Genomic DNA, 21,970 nt, shown 5'->3' with positions numbered 1-21,970 from the left:
TAAAGGCAAATAAAGTTCTCTTATCAGAGGAAATTCCTAATGTCAAAAACAGCCCAAAAGGGAGTTTAGTGCTTGAAAGGCAGAGATTTATAGCCCAGGAGTCCCTCCTCATGCAGAGCTGGGGCTGTATGAGCATACACACCCCCCTGAAGACTGACAAGCATCCAGAGGGACATTTCTGCAGGGGGAGGAGAAGGACGGCTCCGTGCCCATCTCAGCCAGGCAGGAGAGCCAGAACAGCAGCCAGCACCTCAGCCCTGCCCCGGCCACACGCATCGCCGAGCCAGAGGACGTTCATTAATAATAACATGCCTCCAAAACAGCCCTGACAATCCACAGATTGGGCAAGTAAAGGACAGAAGAAACAAGAAAGAGGTATTTAAATTGACCAAGCCATCTATAAAGCACGGATCTTGCTGGGGTCAGTCAGACAAGGGGTCCCAGTGCTGGTGTGCAGATGTGGAGCAAGGGGATGTGGGCACCCCTGAGGACTGGCACCAGCTCAGTTCTCCCCTTGGCAGGACATTCAGGCAAAAACCTCCTCAGGAGACTCCCAAATGTTCCTCTGGCTCTGGGGCAGCCTCTCCTCCACCTACCAGGGGGATTGGTGTGGTTCCCACTGCAGGCTGGTGACACCTGAAAACACACCTGGGTGTAGACTAAGGGGGCTTGAGAGAGATTCTCAGGGAGGAGTGAACCAGATCCAGCTGGGAAAGCCACATGAAGATCAAGCACAGCAGGTTCTCCAGCTGGGAATGGGCAGGAGGGTGGGATTTGTCACCACTCTCAGGGTTTGCACTGCTAAGGACTGGTGCCATCCAGAATAAAGAAACCAAAGCAGTCACCCAACTCCGTTCTCTGCTGCCAAAAGACTTTCAAGCCCAGCCAAGGGGGAAACAGGCATCCTTTTCAAAAACTGAGGGAAAACAGACCCCAGTGCTGCTCTAGTTCCCCTCTGTGACAAACGTGCTGTCAAGGCATACAAGACTAGGCTTTTTTTGAGGAGCAGCTTTTTCTGCCTGTTTACCCTCTCAGCAGAGCTGGTATTTGATAGTGAAGCCCAAGAGGCTTCAGCTCAGGCAGCTGCTTTCTCTGCAGGACCAGTTCTCACAGCTCAACATCTGCCTCTTGGCATGGGAACAGGGCTGAACACCAGCCTGTGAAGTTACACCTTCCCTCACATCTAAACCCTCCTCCAGCTTTATTCTGCAGGGAATAAATTAATTCTCCTGTTGGAATCTAGCACTGCCTGTAGCTGCACAAAATTCCCTGTGGCTCAAGAATACCTGTACATGTTCAGGCCTCAGGCACAGGGGATTCTCTGCTCTGAATGAACAGCAACCACAAACACAAATTTAGAAATGTGAGGTGCATCCCTCTCTTCTGCCTTTCTTTTTGCAAAGCCAATAATGAATTTACTGCCAGTAAATCCCACGGAATTTCTAGGGGGTCCTCCTCTTTGTTCCACTTTTTGCTGGAACAGAGTGCTCCTAATTAAATGTGCTGGAGTCCAACTCCTCGCGTGCTTCTGGATCTCAGAAGTCCCCTCCCTCTGCAGAGCATGGATTACCATGTGGGCAAATTGGTGCAGCTTTTGCCCAAACAGTGAAATTTGACACAAAACCAAGCCTAGGGCTCAGTGATTCACAAAATGAAAACAACAGCCAGGAAAAAAACCCGGTGCTGCTGGTTGCAAGCCCTGGGGCAGGGCAGGGTTGGGCAGCCACAGGCTCCGGACCCCTCTGAGCCCTCTCTGGCTGAAGGAAGGAGGTAGAGATGGTTTCAGAGCATTCACACACACACCGGGCAGTGCAGATAAAACAGTGTCTGTGCTTGCTGGGAGTTCTCTGAAAGGCCAGTCCCAGCCCCACTGGCAGGGTCAGATGTCCAAGAGCAGGTCTAACAGCTTTTATCTCCTATTCCTGCTTTTCACAGCAAAGCACAAGAACCTCTGGGTTCTTGCTGCATATGTCTGGACCATCTGCAATACCTCAGCTGAAAGACAGGGCAGATATTTGCTCTCAGAGCCAAACACAATTCCTCTCTCCATACCCAAATCCATCTGTAACACTGCTGAATTTTATTCCAGTTGTGACCGCAGTCTTGGGACACAAATAAACCAGCCAACACTGCCCAACCACTCCCCTTCCAGCATGGAAGAGTCATTCCTAATGGAGCACAGAAAATATTCAGGAGTCTGTGACCCCAGTGAACCCAAACCTGGAACAAGACCCATGTCCTGGTATTCAGGGGGATTTTTGTCCAGTCTGGTGAGTCTCCTGCCCCTCCATCCAACATCCTTATCTTGCATAGTATCAGCCTGGCCAGAAAAAATAACAGCAAGTTGCCTGTTTCCAGTGCATCTGCTGAGAAAACTCAGATGCAAAGATGGAGCAGTAGCTCTAAAAATAGAGCTGGCAGAAAAGCCAGACTTTTCATTCCATGTTTAGTTCCAGTACAGTTCTGCCCAACCAATACTGCAAGAGAAATGGTTGGGTTTTTTTCCAAAAAAATCCAAGCTTTATTTAGCTCCTATTATCAGCCAGATGAATAAAAACCTCTATGCTGTCAGCCACTTCAGACATTTTCTTCCCTTCCTCATGGAGAAAAGAGGTGAAACACCAGACTTGATGCTCACACTTGTCTCCAGGCACGCAGATCTCTTAATTTCCCTACCTCTGGAAACATGCCAGGTACAGCTCAACCTTTGACCAGTCTCTGGAATTCCATAAAACGACCTTCCAGCCAGGAAATTCTGACACTACTTTAATTAGCAACCAGATTTCTTTGAAAATAGTAACATCTCTACATGGAGCTGATGTTGCTGTTATTGGTTTTGAAGCAAGTTTCCTTAGTAACAATCACTTGCAGCTGCCCCAGTGCCTGGAAGGATGGAGCAAGTGCCGGAGCCAGGAGGGGAAGATGGAGATGAGGGCATTTCCTCTGTGTCCCACACTCCATCCACTTGTGTCTTTAGATGGTGGGCAGCTTTATCCAGCACCAAAATGCCATTAAAATATAATCCTGATTACTGCCCACTGTGACAGTGCAAAGACCTCTGGAGTAAAAACAGATTCCAGAGAGTCAAGAGAAACTCAGCTGCTTTTGGAGCAGCACATTCTCTGTCCATTTGTTCATCCATCCTCTGTGTAAGCAGCATATGATGGAAAACTCTCACATTCCTTCTCTATTCCTTTCCTTGAGACACTGATTTCACTTTCCCAGCTCTGGGAGGTGCATGTGGGAAGAAGAAAACAAACTGGAGCAGGTCAGTATCCTGTGATGCTTTGGTGAGGGAGTTCTGGGGAAGTCTCACTGATACTCCAAGGCACCTCAAAGCCACACAGAAACCTTCAATAACCAAAATAAATCTTCACATTTTTGTAACACTGACAACTACATCTCCACCAGCAGCAAGAGGGGCTCTTTTTGGCTGTGGGATCAGAAGGTCTGAGCAGGCTGTGCAGGCTGGGAGCTAGACCCAGCTCTGCTCCCAACTCCCGACCCTGCAGGAGGAGTTTACACAGTAAACCACTCGCTAATTTTCCACAGGACAGATTTATTACCTTTGGCCTCGAGTTATGAAAATAGCACCATGTAAAAGCAAAGCAGTTCATCTCTCCCCAAGCACTGCTCCAGACCCCTGTGGAGAGTGTGTGTGGAGAGCATTACCAGCACTGCTGGTCAGGGATTTCCTGGGAGGGTGGGAAGGACCTGCTGAGCAGGTGCAGCTCAACGCCAGGGCACAGGCAGTAACTCCCAGTCTTTTAGGGGCACATACAAAACCTACAGGCAGGGAAAGCAGGAGAAGAACTGCTATGGAAAGCGTGGGGAAGTGTTAATTTAATTTTCCCTGCTTTCAAAAATCAAATTATTTTACTCCCTCCCAAGCCCATCCATCCCCCCGCCATCCATCAATGCAGCCACAAGCCCACCTGGAAAATGTGGAGATGTCAGAGCCTGGATGGGGTTATCAATCCACAGGGCAAGGGAAAAACAGCTCTCTGGGAACACAGGTCACCTCTGTCCACAGCCCAGGCAAGAGGCTGCTCTGCTGCCATGAATCAGCCTTGGAAACGCTCGGCAGCGCTGGCACCACATCACTGGCAGCAGCTAAAGCTAATAAGGTGCCTTTTTGTGCACCTTTTATCCCCACAAACAACTATGCAGGAGGTGGAAAAGCCCTGGAAAGGCAGAGAGCTTCTGTCTCACTTTGAATTTCTGTAGGTCAGTGATCTGCCCCTTTTGCATCCTTTGCTTTTGTAATCATTTATTCTCAGGGAAGCAGTGAATTTACTCATGACCAACTTGACTGTCCCTCTGCTGAGCTTCTGCAGTCCTACAGCAGATTTATTTCTCCCCAGCCCATCCATCAAAATCCTTTAATAAAATCCCTCACATTTAGTGTGTACCTACTTTTTTTTTTTTTTCAATCACACAAGAACTACTTCAACCCTTCCAGGCAGCAAACAAAGGTGCTTCCCCTCCAAGTGGGCACGGCTCTTTATCCAGTCATTTTTTTTTATAAAATACCCAAGTGCCTGAGAGCAAACAAATCCCACATATAAAAGCACAAGAGTCAGTGTTTGAAAGAGGGGTGTGCACTGAAATATGCTTTGCCCCAATTTTGCTCTTTTCCTCACAGCTTGTTCTTTTATGTCTGTGTCTCAAATCTCACTCCTAAAAGTTATGTTTTTTCCAAGTTATTCATGGAGGATTACAAGGTTCTGAATGAGAAGGTTCCATATGCTTGTATCTCAAGATTTTGACAGCCAGGCTTTAGAAACAACCAGCCATCCCTTTCACCACAGGGGAAGGATAGAGGTGCAAAGTGGCAGCTATTAAACACCTATGTAGAGTAGGGGAGAGAGGTGAGCACTGAGACTCCATTTTACACGAACCTGTTTTCAGATTTTTCTCTCAAAACTCTGGGGTTTTATTGAGAGAGATCAAAGAAAACACTCTCCATGAAGCCACAGATCCAGAGCTACCAGCCAGCATGAAACCTGCTCCGTGTCATAACAAGCAGCAGCAGCAACCCAATACTTTATGATGTTATTTTCTAAACAGTGCCTGTTCCCTTCCTAAGCAGCTTGGCTTAGATGAACAGCTGATGGAGCATTTTCCACAAAGGACTTTTTCTTTAAACACCACTTCTGAGAAGGATTTGGCTCGTCCATTGGTTTCACACACAGCGCTGCTTTATCTTCACAGCATCCTCCTGTGCAAGTTGTCCTTCCCCTGCCAGTGCCACACACACCTCCTGCCAAAGATCCTTGGGGGACTAAATCTGCAGCACTTGGCACATGGCAGGGCAGAGCAGTGCCATCCCTTGTGGCCTGCACAGTGCTGAAGATCTGGAGAGCCAAGTTTCAGAAATGACTTCCAACAGGGCAGCAGCAAGAGCCTGACTGGCAGCAGGTTGAGCCAGCTGGCACTAAGGAGAGGCACAGAGGAACATCCTGTTAAATCCTACAGGTGCTAAATCCTAAAAGCATCCAGGGATGCTGACACACCAACCTGGACATAGTCAAACACAAGCCTGTGCTTAAACCCCAGCAAGTGGGGATCAGCCCTTTGTGTGTGCCACCCAAAGGTCACCCAAGTGACCAGAGGCACCATGGCAGAGCAAAACTGGTCAGGCCAGAGGGGGATGGCTGGAATTCCTTGGGATGAGGCTTCAGCTACTCACAGAGAAGGACTTTGCCCACACTAGCCTCTCACTGCCAGTAGGAGATTCCTGCACTTGACTGACACGGAACTTTGCAACTTTGTAGTTGCTGGGCAAAGTGTTAAGTAACCCATTAAAGACAAGACTTAAATATTTGTCTTTTAGCCCAAACTTGAGCTATGACACGCTCAGGGAATGGCTAAGTGGACTCCCCTGTCCTTGGGCACCCTGTAGAGGGGTACAAGCACTGGTCTGCAAGGCCAGCTCAGCCCAGGAGCTGACTGAGGCCAGAGAATGTGGAGAGGGTCAGGTGCCTCCACCAGGACTCCCACCCTCTCCAGCTCCTTTAATCCTCCTGCAAACACCATCAGAAACCCAGCACAGAGGTGGCTGTAAAGAGGCCCTTAAAACTTCCTGGTGCTGCAGAGATAAGACACTGTAACTATATTCAGGATTTCAGGTTCTCAGACTATTTACCTTGAGGTGTCAATTGTCCTTGATGGTTAAATGCTTCTAGAAAGCCTCTGGGAATGTTTGGTTTTGGGTTTTTTTTTTTTTTAGGAGTTGTGTGTTCTGGGAAAATATGTGAATTAATAATTAGCTGGCAGGATTAGTGGCAGTTTATACCAGGGTTTTCTCCCAGTAAAATATAGTATTACATGAGAAGAAGGATAAGGAAAAAAGTGACTCAATGGAAAAGAAAAACCTCTTTTACAGAGACACAAAGTGCCCTGATGGCCCTCACTGTGAAGAGCCATGTGCTTGTGCTGTCCAATGTGCAGAAGTGAAAAAGCCAAAGCTCCTGCAAGCAGCTTCAGGCAGACAGGTGAGCAATAAGCAGGTGTCCCAGGAAGACTTGGTATTCTAGAGGAACTTAACTGGAAGTCACTCAAATACAGCCAGCTAAATAAATCCACCTATTTCACGAGAGAGAAAAAAACCCACATGGTTCTCAAGGCTGATTTTCAAAGGGCCTTGTGTCCACTGCCTTAATTATCCCCCCTTAAACTAACAGGGGTTTGAGACTAATTTTAGCAAAATGAAAACTGCACCACAGCAGAAACTCTTGTAATCCCAGAACATACAGAAAAAAAAATGCCTTCTTATAAATAGAAAAAGCAGGGAATTCCAGCTTGCTAATACTAACTGGTGTGCTTGCAGCCTAAATCTGAAATTGCTAAGGAAAAGCCTGACTTGAGGGATGTCATCTGACTGCAGTTATTTGAGACTGTGAGAAGCAGAGTCTCTTCAGGGAGCTGTCACTCCACACACCAGGAGAGTAGGGCTTTTTGTAACTAATGGGAAAGAACTGACTCAGCTTTTAATGCCAGATAGACTTTGAAAGGAAATAAACAAATCTCCCTGGAGTGCCCCATTCTGCCATGGCAAATTCTACACAAGGAGCACATCTCTGTCCTGGAAGGAGGTGAGCAATCCCTATGCTCAGGATGAAGGGCTCAGTGCCTCACACTGAGCTCCAGCATGGCACTGATCTGGAAATGAACTTGTTAAGTCCATCTGGGTCATCCTCCAGTGTTCACATGGACAACACTCCTCAAGAATGGCTGATCCCAGGGCTGCCTTTGCCAGGGAACAATCTCACACCTGTATTTCAGGGACATCAGCTGGGTGCTTTGTGAAGAAGACCCAGAACAAACAGGAGACATGGAGGAAGGCACTGCCACAACCTCTCTTCACGTGGCTAAAAAAACCCTGATCTATCTATTAGTTTTTGGGGAGAAAGTCCAGATTTAGAGACAAACCTGTCCCTCTTCTCTTCCCCAGTGACTGGCCAACGCTGCACAGCAAACACAGCTGGGAGGAGAGCCCAGCTCAGGCCTTTCCTTACTGCCAAACTGTCCCAGCAGCTGTAGATATTGTCTGTAAGGCCTCCCTGGGCATCTGCTGCTGGGACAGAGAGCAACGGGCTCGAAGTCAAGAGCTGTAATACTTTTAGTAACGACAGCCCTGCCTGGTACCTCCTGTTTATCAGTGTGCAGTCTGACAGGGTAGAAACCATGACCTTGAGCAGAAGGAAAAGAATTCCATTAAAAACCCATGTTCATTCCTCTACCTGCCAGTGACATCACTGCCATGAGAAGACTTCACCCAGAGTTCATCAGTCCCTGCTACTCGTCTTTCTCATTTCCTCAGAGAATAACTGAGCAGCTCTGGGTTAGTTTGGTTTAAGTGTTCCCCCAGCTGCCTGCGTGCTGACACACAGGGAGCAGTGTCTGCAGCCATGGACTGTTTGCTTTTAAAACATATAGGAGGAATCCGTGACTTTGGCAGCGGGTGTGATGGAACCAAGCCACATTCCAGAGCCAGATGTATGGGCACAGCTGTGACAGAGCACAGCCCCACGCCCCGACAGCACAGCTCACAGCCTCTGCTGTGCTCAGGTCTTCTCCTCCTCCCTGAAAGGAGGCAGAGTGCTGTGCTCTTCTCACACCTCCCCCAGTTCCCATTCTTACAAGCCACCACAGCACAGCCTGCAAGGTGCAAGCCACTCGTGCCCTTATAAATAAAAGTCTGGGTGAAGCCTCGATGGATTTGTGTGCCTCCCCCGAGCTGAAGCTCCCACACAACCAAGCAGGAATTTCAGCCTGCACGGGCCAAAATTCCTCAATTTCCTCCGAACAGCTACTCACTAAAAAATCTGGTCTGACCTTTCGTACCCCTTCATTTCTTCTGCTCCACAACTAAAAAGTGGCACAGCCGGGACACTGATTTTTGCACTGTTTCTGTATGGAAGCAGCCTGGGCTGCTGAGGATTTGGGAGTACTGAGGCAGATCTGTGTGGCACCTACACTGTACTGCTGATGTCTGAACTCATCAAACCCTGTGGGTAAATTACACCCCAATAAAGATGGGGAGCCTACAAATATGGAACCCCCGAGGGCATTTCAAGCCAAGCAAAGACATTGGTGGATTAAGAAAGGAGTCTGCCTGGTTCTCAGTGTGGGTTCAACCTGAGAACCGAGGGCCTGAGAGATGTAATACTCAGCAATTTTCAAAACCATCTTTCAAGAAAGGATTTTTGTTTGAACATGTCTGAAACCCCCCTGGAGCCAGTGTAGCCCTGCAAACCAGTTCCTGTAGCTCACTGTATCTGCCCATCATCACTCTGCCTTCAACACCTCCCAAACCCAGGCATTTAGAGAGAGAAACCTGCAATGCAGACAGAAAGGAGACCTCTCTCCCCAGGGTTAGCAGAACCCTAATGATATAACACCAACTTCCCAACAAGCTGGAGTGGGAGGGTGCAAAATCAAGGCAAAATGCACAGTGATTAATTTCTCCTCGTTGTAAAAGTGTCAGATATCACAAAATGGATTCCAGGAACAAAAATGCAGGGGAGGAAAAGCTGAGGAGGGTACATGAGAAACCTTTCTATTTAGGCCAGGTATTAAGAGCAAAATCCTTTAAATGGACCAGTACTAAAAAAAAATTAGTGAAGTAATAGATATGATGTCATACACCTCTGAACATAATGAGCTTGTATCTAACAGTTGGTCCCAGTGAAACCAAAAGCTGTCCCAGGTGCCTCACAAGCCAAGGCTGTGCAGAGCAGTTGATGGGAAAAGTAATCATCCTGAGTAGCCAAAAGTTCAAATTTCCTTGAACTTTCTGCTCTGCCAATTCACTCATATTCTCCAAAGTACATTATCTCTGCTTGCAGGGTTTACTCCAGCCTTTCATTGTTGTCTTATCTCCAGCCTCTTCCTGCCCCAGCTTCAAAAAGAACACAGAGCATCACAGAACAATATGAATGAGCTAAAAAATATATATATTAATAAGCACCAGCCCAAAATCTTTGTCAACCAGGCTACCCAGCACACTTGGAGAGGCAGGAGGGGGTTTTGCATGAAGAGATGGGGAGAAATAATCTCTCCTGGCTGATGAGGACAGGGTAGCTACCAAATTCCCCCAGACCAACCTATTTGCAGCCTGTCAGTAAAGTCAAGCTAGGCAGCACCACTGGGATCACAGGAGCAGGGAAAAAGGCAAACACATCTCAGTTATGTTTGTGCCAGCAACACAAACTATGGTCCATTCTTGGGTATGATGGACCAAGCAGCTTATCTACAACTCACAGCGCAAACATTTTGGACAATAACCCTGTAAGCAGTTGATTCCTGCAGTTGTATTTGTGAGTGCACTGAGAAGTGTTTCCCAGGAGCTGGAGAAAACAACCTTCTCTGTCTGGCTGAGGAGAACATGTCCCAAAGAAGACCTTTTCCTTGGACAACATCCATGCATGACTACTGGGAGAAATCCCCACGCATGTCAGACCAGCAAGACACATCCCAGGTGGTGGGCAGCCCTCTCCTGATAGCACAGCAGGATCCACACATCTGCACAGACCCAGAACAGCAGTCAGGCATCCAAGAGATGCCTCAAAGCACATCTGAGCTGAGCCTCTCTACAACGTCCAGGACAACAGGTCCTGCAGCTCTTCTCATCTGCCAGTTAAAAAAAAAAAAAAATACCAACAAGATGAAACACAAAAACAAACCAAAAAGCCCAAAACTGCCTGGTCCCAGCACCTCCCACACAGTCCAGGGCTTGTGAGTCACAGCCACATCAGATCCCAGGCTGCTGCTATGGGATTTTTGGACAAACCTATTTGCCCAGGAAGAGCACGGTTATGACACCAGAGGAGACTGGAGACCAGCATAATCTCCCCAGATAAGGCTTGGCTGCCGTGAAAGGAAATTGGCTGCTTTGTTTCAGAGCAGAGCTCCCTCGTGAGCACCTTTCTGCATAGCCTGCATCTCCTCCCAGCCCTGTGGGTCAGCACTGGGGCCCAGCAATAAATCCCTGGGGTGGGCTCTGGGCCAGCACAGCCTGCAGCAGGGAGGGCTGTGCTCTTCTGTGAGCAGCCCTCCCTGGGACCCGCTGAATTGGGCCCTTTAGACTCGCTTCACATTTCCAAAAGAGGCCACTGTGCCCCTCCACTATTTGCTCATTGAAGGAGCAAACCCAGGAGCCCCATCCATCAAAGACTGATGCTAACGAAGAGCAGAAACCAATTAGCAGTCCCCCAGCTGACTCATCAGGGGTTCCTGCATCCTGGATGTGCTGCAGGGTGTTCACCTACTCTGACTACACTAAAAGTCTCTTGAAAAGCAGCTTTGAGGTCATCCAGGCTATTCACATTTTGGGTTATTTTTAGAGGTCCAAATTACATCAGGATATCCGGGAAGACTTCACAGATTTAGTCCCATTCCCACAAGAGTTCAAGACCAAATTGCTCACAAACTCATTTTATCCTCAAGGGTTTTTTCTTAATGCTTGGCTTATACCCTTCTGCTTCTATTGGTATGTTAATTAGTTCCAAAAAAAAAATCTTGTTAAACATTATTTTAAAGTGAAAATATGCTGCAGTTTTTGTGGTCAAAGCAGATATTTTAAGGCATTTCCCATACTGGGAATGAAGGTCTAGAACATCCCAAAAAGAAAAGTCCCATCTTTCCTTTCCCATTAGTTTTGGGCTGTTGCCACAGAAAATGTGAGAAGCAAAAGGAATGGAATAATTTTTAAAGGTACATAGGCAGGAGAGAGCACAACAGGTGATTTAGAACCCAGGTTAGGCTTTTCAGAGATGGCAAATACAACACTAACAGCTGTGTTACAGGGGTAACTTGCCCAACATTCCCATTTGGATACCTGTGCCTCCTTACACTCCCCAGAGGCCACAGGGGCTGCATGCCAGCCACCCATCCCAGGGGCAGAACAGGGATCACAGCAGAGACCTGGGAGAATTCCCAACCCTGTGAATCAACCACCTTCCCCCACCCACTGGGCTGCTCCTTCATTTCCTGTCTGAGAAATGCTTCAGTTCTATTTTCCAGCTTGGCTCTTTCAGTCATCTCATCCCCCTGTTGGGGCTCATGCTGGCTCATACTCCTTCAAATTTTAATCAGCCCACAGCATTTTTGATATTTTTTCCTTTCACACTATGAATGATCATCTACAGCATCAATCGCTGCTGTTCTGCTCCCAAGACTCCCTCATGGATGCACCCTGGTTACAACACCACTTCCATGATTTAGGTCATGGGCTGCTGTTGCCATCAATGACAGCTCCCATCTCCATCTTTCCCAAGAAAATCCCCTCAGATCTGGACACTGTCACAGCTGTCCCTGGTGTCACCATCCCTCGGCACCTCCAAGCTGGATGCAGCGGCTACAGACAAGCTCTTGCAGATGCCCAAATGTATCTGTTCTAACCCCATGCACCTTCTTGACCAAAGAGGAAAGTAAGTGCCAAACTTTGGCAACTCAACTACCTACCATTAGCTGGAATGAGGGCTGGATGATATCCTCCAAGTCTCTAATTTGTGGAAGTGCCCAGGCCATGCTGGCCAAGACCACTAGAAGCAAGCTGGAGCATCCTTGCTAGGACCAAAGCCAATGCTGGCAGAGGATGGAGTAATCCACAATGCTGGAATTCATCCCTCCTCCTCTTAATCCAAAATAGCCCCATTGCTGGCTCATCAGGCTCAACCCAGAACTCAACTGCTTTGGGGTCAGATGAGGAGAAAGGAATCGTAGGAGGCAGCTTTAAGTGGCAGCGCTGGAAAGTTAATACAAAGGGGCTGCTAAGCATTGCTGCTGATTTCTGCTGTGGGGCTTGGTTCTGAAGGCAGAACCTGACACTATAATGCAATGAAGTGACCGTGCACAGCCTGGGGACAGCTGAATCCCTGCCCTGTCCATCACACCAACGCTGGCTCCCCACGGCAGCCGCCGGGGCTGCTGCCCAGAGAACAAGCCACACTAACTCACTTGTCCACAGCATATTATGCTGTGATATATTTATTGCCTCCCCGATCGGAAGAAAGAAACATTTCTCTCTTGGACATAATGAAGAACACATTTCCAGCACTTAACAGCTGGAAGCAGGAAAGGTGGCCAAAGAAAATCCCTAACTATTTTTTTTTTCCTCCTTTAAAGTAAGCATCTGGAAAACTAATTTCTGGGGAAGAGAAATCTTCCTAAATCAATCCAAGGAAAGAGTCAGACTTGGTCACAGCTCACAGGCAGGGGCTGATAAGATCATATTGTGAGTGTGATATCAACAACATGGTTTTTGTCTGCCCCTGTCAGCTTGACTCCAAGAGGATGAGGAGAGGCTGTTTTTGTTTAACGAAATACAGCAACTCACACTGGCAGAGAATTTCAGTATGGTTTTGATCATCCACTGAAGTGTATCAGGGAGTTTTTTAATCTCCACCCCACGTCGCTGCAGCTGATACACTCTGGGTGATGCTGGCAGGTCCCCGACCCCCTGGGATGACAAGTGAGGTCCCTCCACTCCCCCAGCCTCAAAGTGTCCCTAGGACCAACTCCTTCAGCCTGTGTCAGCATGAACACAGAGAATAACAACTGGCACATGTGCTTGCAAGCAAAACACTGCTTTGCCCAGGCCAGAGCCTCACACCAACCCTTCCAAAGGATGAGAGGGTCCCCATTCCTCTCCTTGCATGTTAACACCATTGATCTCCACACCTGAGTGCATCTCAAGGTCTGGAGGTACTCATTGGAGGCAGCTGCACAGCTACACATTATCTGCCAAGGAAGCCCTGTGCCATGGCTGATTCACCACCTAAAGCCAATGCCAGGCTGCCCAAATCTGCCTCTGCTCCAGGCTACAGAAGGTCCTGCTGGATGGGCACTCCCCAGGTCAGTGCTCCTTGCCCCCACAGCTCAGCAAACCCCTGCTCTGGACACACTGAGTGCTCTGCCCAGGAGCACGAGCGGCTGACGAGAACAAAAATGCTCCACTTTGGATGAGATGCCTGGGAAAATGTTTCTCCTCTAACTTTCATGACAGGTTTAAATTCTTTCAGAGGGAGGGCTAATGCGGGTTGTTTTTAAACAGGCGCTGTGTTATTGCAGCCAATAACAGGAAATTGATAGCTCACTATGTGGTGGGACACAAGGCAATCCCCCTGGGGCAGGCTGCTGCCTGTCCCCACCATGGCCATATCCTGTGGGCTGGCTGTCACTGCTGCCTGTGGAAAGCACCCAACACCCTTCAAAGGGCCAGCAGAAGATGAGAGGGAAAAGGGGAGGCAGAATCCAGAGCCAAAGCCTTTCCAGATGCCCCATCCCATGCACTCTGTGTCCTGCAGCTGTGGGGTAACTGAAGCCTGAAGCCTTTGTCCGGGTTTGTTGCAGCTATGCTGAACACCAAAGGCACTTCCAAAAATGAAGTGTGCCACATCCCCTGCCTTGGGGACAGGCAAAGGCACTCCCCTCCCTTCCTCAACCCCTGGCTGCCACATACCAGCCACTGGGAGAAAAGATGCTTCTGGCAAATTCAAGCCTTCTCTTTGACAAGCAGGGTTAGCTCACGCTGTTCTCCAGCTTTATCCACCCCAGCATGGGCCCGGGCTGTGCCAGAACAAACAGCACATCAAATAAACAACGCATTAAGAGAACGCACGCTGTGGACACGTGCGGTCACTCTGCTCTCCAGCCCAGCGGCCCCCGTGGCCCAGACATCCACAGCAGCTTTACTCTGCTCCCTGTAAAGCCCCATGTTCCTCTGACCTGCCCCAGGGCTGCCCAAAGCAGGTCTTGCTGCTGACAGAGAAGCCCAGCCCAACTGCAACAGCTTCACTTTGCTGAAGACTGATGCTCTCAGCACACCTCCAGCCACCCTGGTCAGAAAGGGTTCGGCACACAAAGAGCAAGAGCCAACTGCAAAGCACATCATTGAGTGCTGCTGCTGCTCAGTCAGCACCGAGCCAGCGGCAGCACTAATCCACCTGCTCACATTTCTCACACTGAATTTCTGGCTCAGGCAGCAGCCAGGGATGGGAGGAAGCGGCACAGCCCAGAACTCCTCGAGCCCATCCATCGGTGTGTTTCGGGTCATGCTCCTGACCCAGTTCCAAATCTGGGTGGATTTTGTTTGCAGAGCACAGGGAGCTGCACCACCAGCCACGCACCTGTCACCCCTCTCCCTTTCAGCAACCTGAGCCAGGGCCACCACACCACCAACACGCTCACATCCTGTCCCAGCCCCGGGGACACTGAGGCACGCAGGGCAGGAATGCTGAGCTGCACCACAACTCACTGCTGACGTTGGGATGTGGGGAAAATAAACCCCAAAGCCTTTCCAATGCTGGCACCAAAGACAACAGCCCAGCCATCTCACGTTTCCTCCTTCCTGGTAGTGTAGGGACATAACTGATCAGTCCCTCCACTGCAGAAATCCAAGTCCTTATCCCCAGTCCCTGCCCACAAAATAACATCACCAGGGGCAATTCACTATCCCTCAACACAAAAAAAAAAAAAAAAAAGGACTGGAACTCACTAGTCATGGATACAGCATGAACAGGGGATTACAAACTCAGCACGCCTGGAACACCCAGTGCACGTGTGCAACCATCAGCACCACAGGCACAGGAGTTCATCTTGATCAGGCTCTGGGATTTGCTCTGATTCAGGCAGGGACAGTGCACCCCACACTGCTGAAATCTGGAATCTGTGCTGCTCCTTGGAGCAAGAACCAAGGACACAAGGCTGGTACTTTGCAGATAGCAGTAGCATTGTTGTAGCACATCATGCCACTAGGAGATTAACAAGAAGCTTTTATTGATCTTTTATTGGTGTGAATGTCCTAAAATACCTTTAGAGCAGCCAAATAATAATAATAAAATAATTCTACCCTTTGCTAAACACGCTGCAGTTCTTCTAAAGGCAGAGCCCTTGAAGTGCAATTTAGCATTGAATACAGCCCCGTGTGTAACAGGGATATGAACCATGGGTCTGCAGTAAGTGGCTTTTGGGAAGAAGTGGGATCTCAGGACACCAACCTGAGCAGGTCTGGCTCATGAGCAGTCAGATAGCTGCACTTCAGTCCACAGGAGGCCACTGTACTGTAAGGATCTGCTCCCAAGGGGAGCTTTATAAATATTTTCCAGGATAAACATTTGTAAATAGTGTCTTTCAACACGTCTTGAGAACAGATTCCTGATGTCCTGTTTTCAAAAGAGAATCATCATCTTCAAAGGCAGGGAGGCAAATCCATTCATGCAAACAGCATAGCTGCAAGCAATGCAGTTTGGCACTGGTCTCCAGAGCTGCTGAGGTGGGTGTTTGCACTACACGTGTGCCTACCAGGCACAGCCAAAGCCTCCCCTGCAATGCCTCCCAGCCCCGTTCCCAGGCACAGGGCACATCATCCTCGCAGCCTCCAGAAACCCGACCTGCCTGGGGAAACGTGATCGCCTCCACTGCTCTGCTGCTGAGGGACACGGGTCACATTCTGCCAAGATCACAGCAGAGCAGACTGGCATCTGCCTCGGAGCCCCACGGTTCATGAAATCAATATACAGGCCATGGGAGTCATTTTGTCTCCTCCACTCTTTGAAGAGTTCCCTCCCTTCCTTTTCCCTGGCCACAAAACCATGCTCTGGGTGGTCCCTTCCAGGACTGTAAATTGACTTGTTGAAAGCCTTAGCAAAAGAAAGGTCAGATGCCTTACAAACACAAAGCTGACAGTGCTATACAACTGTCCAGACATTATTCCAAGGATATGCTGCTTGCACCACAGCAGGCATTCATACCTCATCCAGGTGTACTCACTTTGCACAGGTTTCCCCCCAAACAGCACCTGCAGATGCAGCCTGGTGTCACAGCCCAAACCTGCACCTCTGGCTACCGACTGGGGAAAACATGGGGTGAGCTGTGGAGCTGCTGTCCTCCCCTGGGGATGGCACATTCCCACAGGATTTCACAATACCCTTATTCTGATGGTTGTGAAGAAGGACAAGGGGACAGTGACAAGACCATAGATACACCTGACAGCAACCTGCAAGACAATTTTCAGTCTTTTTCTGTTACCTGCAAACCACACAAGAAACTGCAAATTCTGGACTGCATCAACACACTACAAATCCCACTGCCTCAGACCCTAAAAAAATAAAATCAACTTGCAGAACCCCTAACTGCCCAGCAATTTGAGAAAACCCAACTGTCCTACAGGTGCTCTCAGCCTTGCCTGTTGCTGTTAAGCCTCACAGCATCACTGCAGGGCAAACAGGCATTTACAGCTTGCTCAGCCCCTCCTGGATCCCTGCTCCCACTGCCCAGCCCTGGGAAGGAGCAGAGATAAGGGGAGTGCTACAGAAAACACAAGGGCTTAAGAAAGCTCTGATTTAGTGCAGATAAGAGGTCTGGGTGAGTAAGCACACACCACTGAAATAAAGACCACTGCTGAAAGAAGGGCAGGCATATGGCATGGCACGTGTCCAGGGTGGGGGCACAGCACAGGTGTGTCTGACTTCAGAGGTTAAAAAACAAGTTTTTCAGCAATAGCTGTGTAGTTATTCTCATGGCACCACATCCTGATGAAATATGTCCAACTGGCCTTCATGGAAGTGGATCTCTGCGGATGCCTCACGGATGTCAGAGCAGTCCAGAGTGGGCATTCACACATTTCAGGCAGAAAGCAGCACTGGTATAAAATACACAGTGTAGAGCAACATCCTCCCCCTGACCTGGCTGATGGTGTGAGCACAGCCTCACCAAAAACCCTCAGCACACTCTTCTAGCAGGTGCACAGCCCTCCTACCAAAAGTGCTGGGGAGCTTCCAGCAAGAAGACACATGAACAACAAGGTGGTGGGGGAAGAAAATAAACGATAAACTGGATAGGAAAATCACATCTCCAAACACAGGGCTTGCTCTGTCAAGAGGCAATCCTATGTCTGCAGCAAGCTCAGAGGCAGAGGGAGCCTGTTAAAAACAAAACTGCAACAACTGGGGCTCTGCAGGGTCCAAATGAGCTCCACTCTCCTAGCCAGTGACTCCAAACCAAGCGTTTCAGCTGCCAGCCCCAGGGATAACACAAGGCAGGAGTGATAGCTCAGCACAGCCCTTACTCTGAGCACACAATTCCCCAGGCTCCTTAATAAGACACACTAATTTTTCACACACTGTTAAGGGGAAAGCAAACAGCTCAGACATTTCTGTTCCTACATTAGGCTCTCAAGCACATTTGCTGCGTATCTTATCAGCAGCTTCAGCAGCTTTTCTAAGCCGTTTCAAGACTTTGGCCTTCAGAAACCTGGAGAGGGGGTGGAAAAACCCTCTATTCATTCTTACCAAAGCATAGCACATTTTCAAGAGGACATTCCTACCATCCAGAGCAAACAAAAGTTCCCAACTGTATGTTCTGTGGGGTTGTTTGAGTTGCAGCAAGTAAGATCAATACAGGTTCACTGCACAAGGTATTTAAATATTCTTAGAGGAGTTCCTGAGCCAGTTTAGAATTAAAAGGGAGAAGTCAGACAAAAGAATCCTTGTCTGTGCTTTAGACAGCTTGCAGGCTGGTTTTTACACCCAGAGTTTTACAAGCACAGCTCCATCAGTCAGGACCACAAGCTTGTTGGGACGGGCTCTCCAGAGCATGCTAGGAGCTGTACAAATCTGGGACCTGCTCCATCCAGACATCCCAGGCTCTGCAGCACTAAAAATAAAATTTAAAAAATACTATAAAAGAGCTATAGTGAGACCCTTTTCAGTACTGCCAAAGCCTTGCTGATTTGCTAAGTTTGCTAAGGAAGCCCTTGGCTAAATCACAGGCTGAAAAAAGAAACACTCAGTACCCTTCCATAGGATACAAACAGGATTTTGTGTTTTGGATGAGACTTGAAACAGCATCTGCTTCTTATGTGGCCAGCAGTGAATAAGATCTCTGTGACATTCCCAGTTTTCTGGAGGTCCTGGGCAGGGATGTCAGGATCTCACCAAAACACAGCATGTACACAGATAAATGCAACCTGATCTGCTGTGACAAACAGGAGCCAGATCTTGTGTCCCACAGGGCACAGTGGGCAGAGCAAGGTGTTAGAGCACCACAGGCTCACTCCCTCTGTGCAACACCCCAGGGCCCTGGACATCATTGCTTTGGCCACAGCAAGGAGTTAAGTCCCAGACACTTCAATTCACTACTTTTCTTGTCATTATCAATACAGCTCTGCATTTGTGACAAGAATTACTTATGCCTTCATGGAGCACTCGGGAATCACTAAGCAGAGCCTCCAGCTACAACACACGGAATGGTGTATGGTCAACCAGCATCTTTACCACAAACTGAATTCAAAAAAGAAAAAAAAAAAAACAAAAAACAAACAAACAAAAAAAACCACTCTAAAAACCCCAGGCCTGTTGCATCTCAGCTCTTCATTCAACTAAAAAATCCCCAAGACCGATTTCAACCTTGACAAGGCACAACTTGTACGTCTGTGACACAGCAATTTCCCATCAATGACAGGATTTCAGACCCAGCCTGTCTGTAACATACCCAAGTCATTTTTCTTTGCATTTATGGGATTAAAAAAATAATCAGAAAACACATGTCATAGACTTCACTTCCAGAGCTGCAGGAATAAGTTGCATGCCAGCTTCAGCTCCAAGGGTTTCCTTGGGCTGTTCTCTCAGCAACAAGAACAAAATCTTGGCAGCAGGCCATGCTACAAGAAAGTATTTCCCCCAATTCCCTGGGACGAAGTGGATATCCTGTCACAAACCTGCACGCATGGGAAGGGTGAGGGGAGGAAGGAAACAGAAGAGGACGAATTAGCTAAAAATTGGCACAACGTGAGAGGTCTCAGCTTGGCACCAAAGCCCCTGAAAGGCTTTTCATTTTAAATGGCCAAGTGCCAATGATGAATGACTCACACAAGCCTCAGGAACCTCAAGCTCTCCAGCACCCAAAAGGAATATGCTGAAATCCTCCCTCCATTGGATTTGGAAGGGCACATGGATGCTCAAGCTCTGACACCTTATTTGTGTCTGGTTCTGACCCAGTTCTTGGAGGTGGCAAATGCCTGTCTTATATTTCTTAGTTCACCTTTCCAGGGCCAAGTGGTTTTGGAAAGCCCCTCTCTGGATCACGGTCAGGCTCCAGATCCCACATGTACCAAGATGACAGCTCCAACAGGAAAAGTCTCCCTTGCATCTTGTAAGGGGTCCCTGCACCAAACCCCACTGCACCCAGCTTCCAGGCAGCACTTTCTGCCTTTCTGGAATTCCTCTGCGTGGTCCCTGCAAGCCTTGACAGCGCTGGCTTTAAAGCCTGGTCGTTAGCAGATTTCAACAAAGCCAAACCCCACACATGCTAGCAGGTTTATTCTTCTAAAAATCTGCATGCCAGCCGTGCAGCACGTCAGCATTTGTCAGCAGGTTTCCCACCATGACACTGCCATTCACAGCCGGGTGAGCTGACCAAGAGCAGCACATAGCAGGGTCACAGCAGGATTAACATTCCCTACAGCACTGCTAACACCAGCACAGATCTGCAGCTACAGTGGTTCTGTGGAGTTCTTGCTACTGGTCAGACCCACAAGGCTCACAAGAACACGGGGTTTGTCCTCACAATCCCCCCAAGACCCCCTTGTATTTCCAGCCCCATTTACAGAAATTTGAAGCAAGTCTGCTCCAAGGCAGAAAACTACGACTGGCAGAGAAAGAAATAATCAAACCCCTTCCTGGAGTCCAGCCAAAATCTTTGTGCCCAATAAGTTTGGATGGATGCAGACTTTGCCAAAGCCTGGAATAGGATTAAGGAACAGCTTTAGCAAACAGCCAGGACAACAACAGTGAAGTCACGATGAAACCAGCAGTACGGATTTCTGTTTGCAGTCATGAGCCTGTGTTTACAGTTTGCAACTATGTGCAAATACCAGAAAGCCATTCTTTTCCTCTTCCCATTGGGGCTTGGCATTATGCACATTTAACTAGATCCAAGAGATGCCTACAGCAGCATGCCAGCTGGATTTTGGGCACAGGGCATGCTCCAATCCACAGTGATGGGAACTTGTAGGAAGCCACAAATAAAGTTCAGCTGAGTGTGCGTGTGTGAGGGAGAGCTCTGTGTGAAAGCAGGCAGAGAAAGAAACGGGAAAGAGAAACTAAAAACTAAATTGTGGCATTCTCAGTTTGCCTGTTTGCTTGTCCCTGCATGGGTTACACAAACAACCACTGGCAGGACTCAGGATGCCAAGCAGAAGATGCAAAGTGATTCTCAGGCAGGGCACACCAACTAGAGCAAGATATAAACACAAGCTTTGCCAGGAAATCTGCTCCATCAAAGACACAGTTTACAGCGCACAGCTTCATGGAAAAAACCATCAGTGATATGCAAATCTTCCAGGATAAAGCAAATCTTCTAAGGGAAGCTGTTGTAGCTTCCAGATAACCATGCACACCACGCAGCAGAGGAGCTCAGCTGGTTTAACCCTGCTGCTGAACCCCAGCTTCTCCAGGTAGATGTGCATGGCTGGGAACAAGGGGCATGGTGCTTTGTACCACATCATCTCCCATCAATGTTTTGTTGTTTGACAGAGGGAAGGACAAGAATGTCAAACTACCATCCTAACACTGCTCTCCAGGAGCTCTGACTGACAAGTCCTGGCAGGATTTGGTGCAGCAGCCACTGCCGGCCCCGATGCCTGCTCATCCTCTCCCTGCCCCTGTCTGGCTGCCTTGCCAAAGCCCTGGGGCCAGGTTGGGGTGCCTGGAGGAAACAGGCAACGTGGCTTCCTACACTGCACAAACAGGAGCTGGCAGCCTCCAGACCCACCTTCCATTAGCAGTGACCTCATGCTAACAAAGGCGTTTTTATAGTTATGCTTGGCAAGTCCTTCTGTGGGGAACAAAATGTCATTCCTCTCGTTCTTGTCAGAGTCTCTGATGACCAAAGAAGCCCCAAACCACAGCTTGGTCCTTGCCTTGTGCAGAGTCATCCATGTGTCACTCTCAGGGCTTTGTCCTCTTCCTCCCTGGATGTCTCAGTACGATTCATCCCTGTTCCCATCCCTCCTCTCTAACCTCCAGGATGCCTCCCGAAGCAAAACCTCAGTTACCAGGTCTGTGAGAATAGGCCACATTTCCCTAATCAACTGCCACTGACCTGGAGTCTGCTCTTAAACTCCAGCACACCAGGCATGCACCTTCCCCTTGTGCCCTCCTACTGATCTCCGTTTTTACTTCCATCAAACAGGAAGCAGTGAACTATTTATTGCACTGCTTGGCATTACACATAGGAGGGGAAGTCTGGAATTTGAAGAGCACTGATTCCAGAAAACAGGAAACAACTGAGGATCAAGGCTGGGCACAGCCCGAAGGCCCACATTTATGACTATAATAAAAGGATAAGGCAGAGATGAATGCAGGGCTGAGCCAGGCTTGGTAGAGCATCAAAAGAAAGGTGCAGGGGGCTAGAACAGGCTTGAAAGAGCAGAAAAGCTGACTAGGCAGATGATCAAGAGTGT

At 48.5% G+C, this 21,970-nt stretch overlaps 1 protein-coding gene across 1 annotated transcript in view; it reads right to left on the bottom strand.

Annotated features, from left to right (window-relative positions):
• LAMA5 (laminin subunit alpha 5) overlaps positions 1-21,970 on the bottom strand; it is an 85,840-nt gene that overhangs the window by 49,532 nt on the left and 14,338 nt on the right. The window lies entirely within an intron of this gene.

This window comes from Vidua chalybeata, chromosome 17, assembly GCF_026979565.1.
Source record: "Vidua chalybeata isolate OUT-0048 chromosome 17, bVidCha1 merged haplotype, whole genome shotgun sequence".
NCBI lineage: Eukaryota > Metazoa > Chordata > Aves > Passeriformes > Viduidae > Vidua > Vidua chalybeata.
This window is presented reverse-complemented; position numbering and strand designations above follow the sequence as displayed.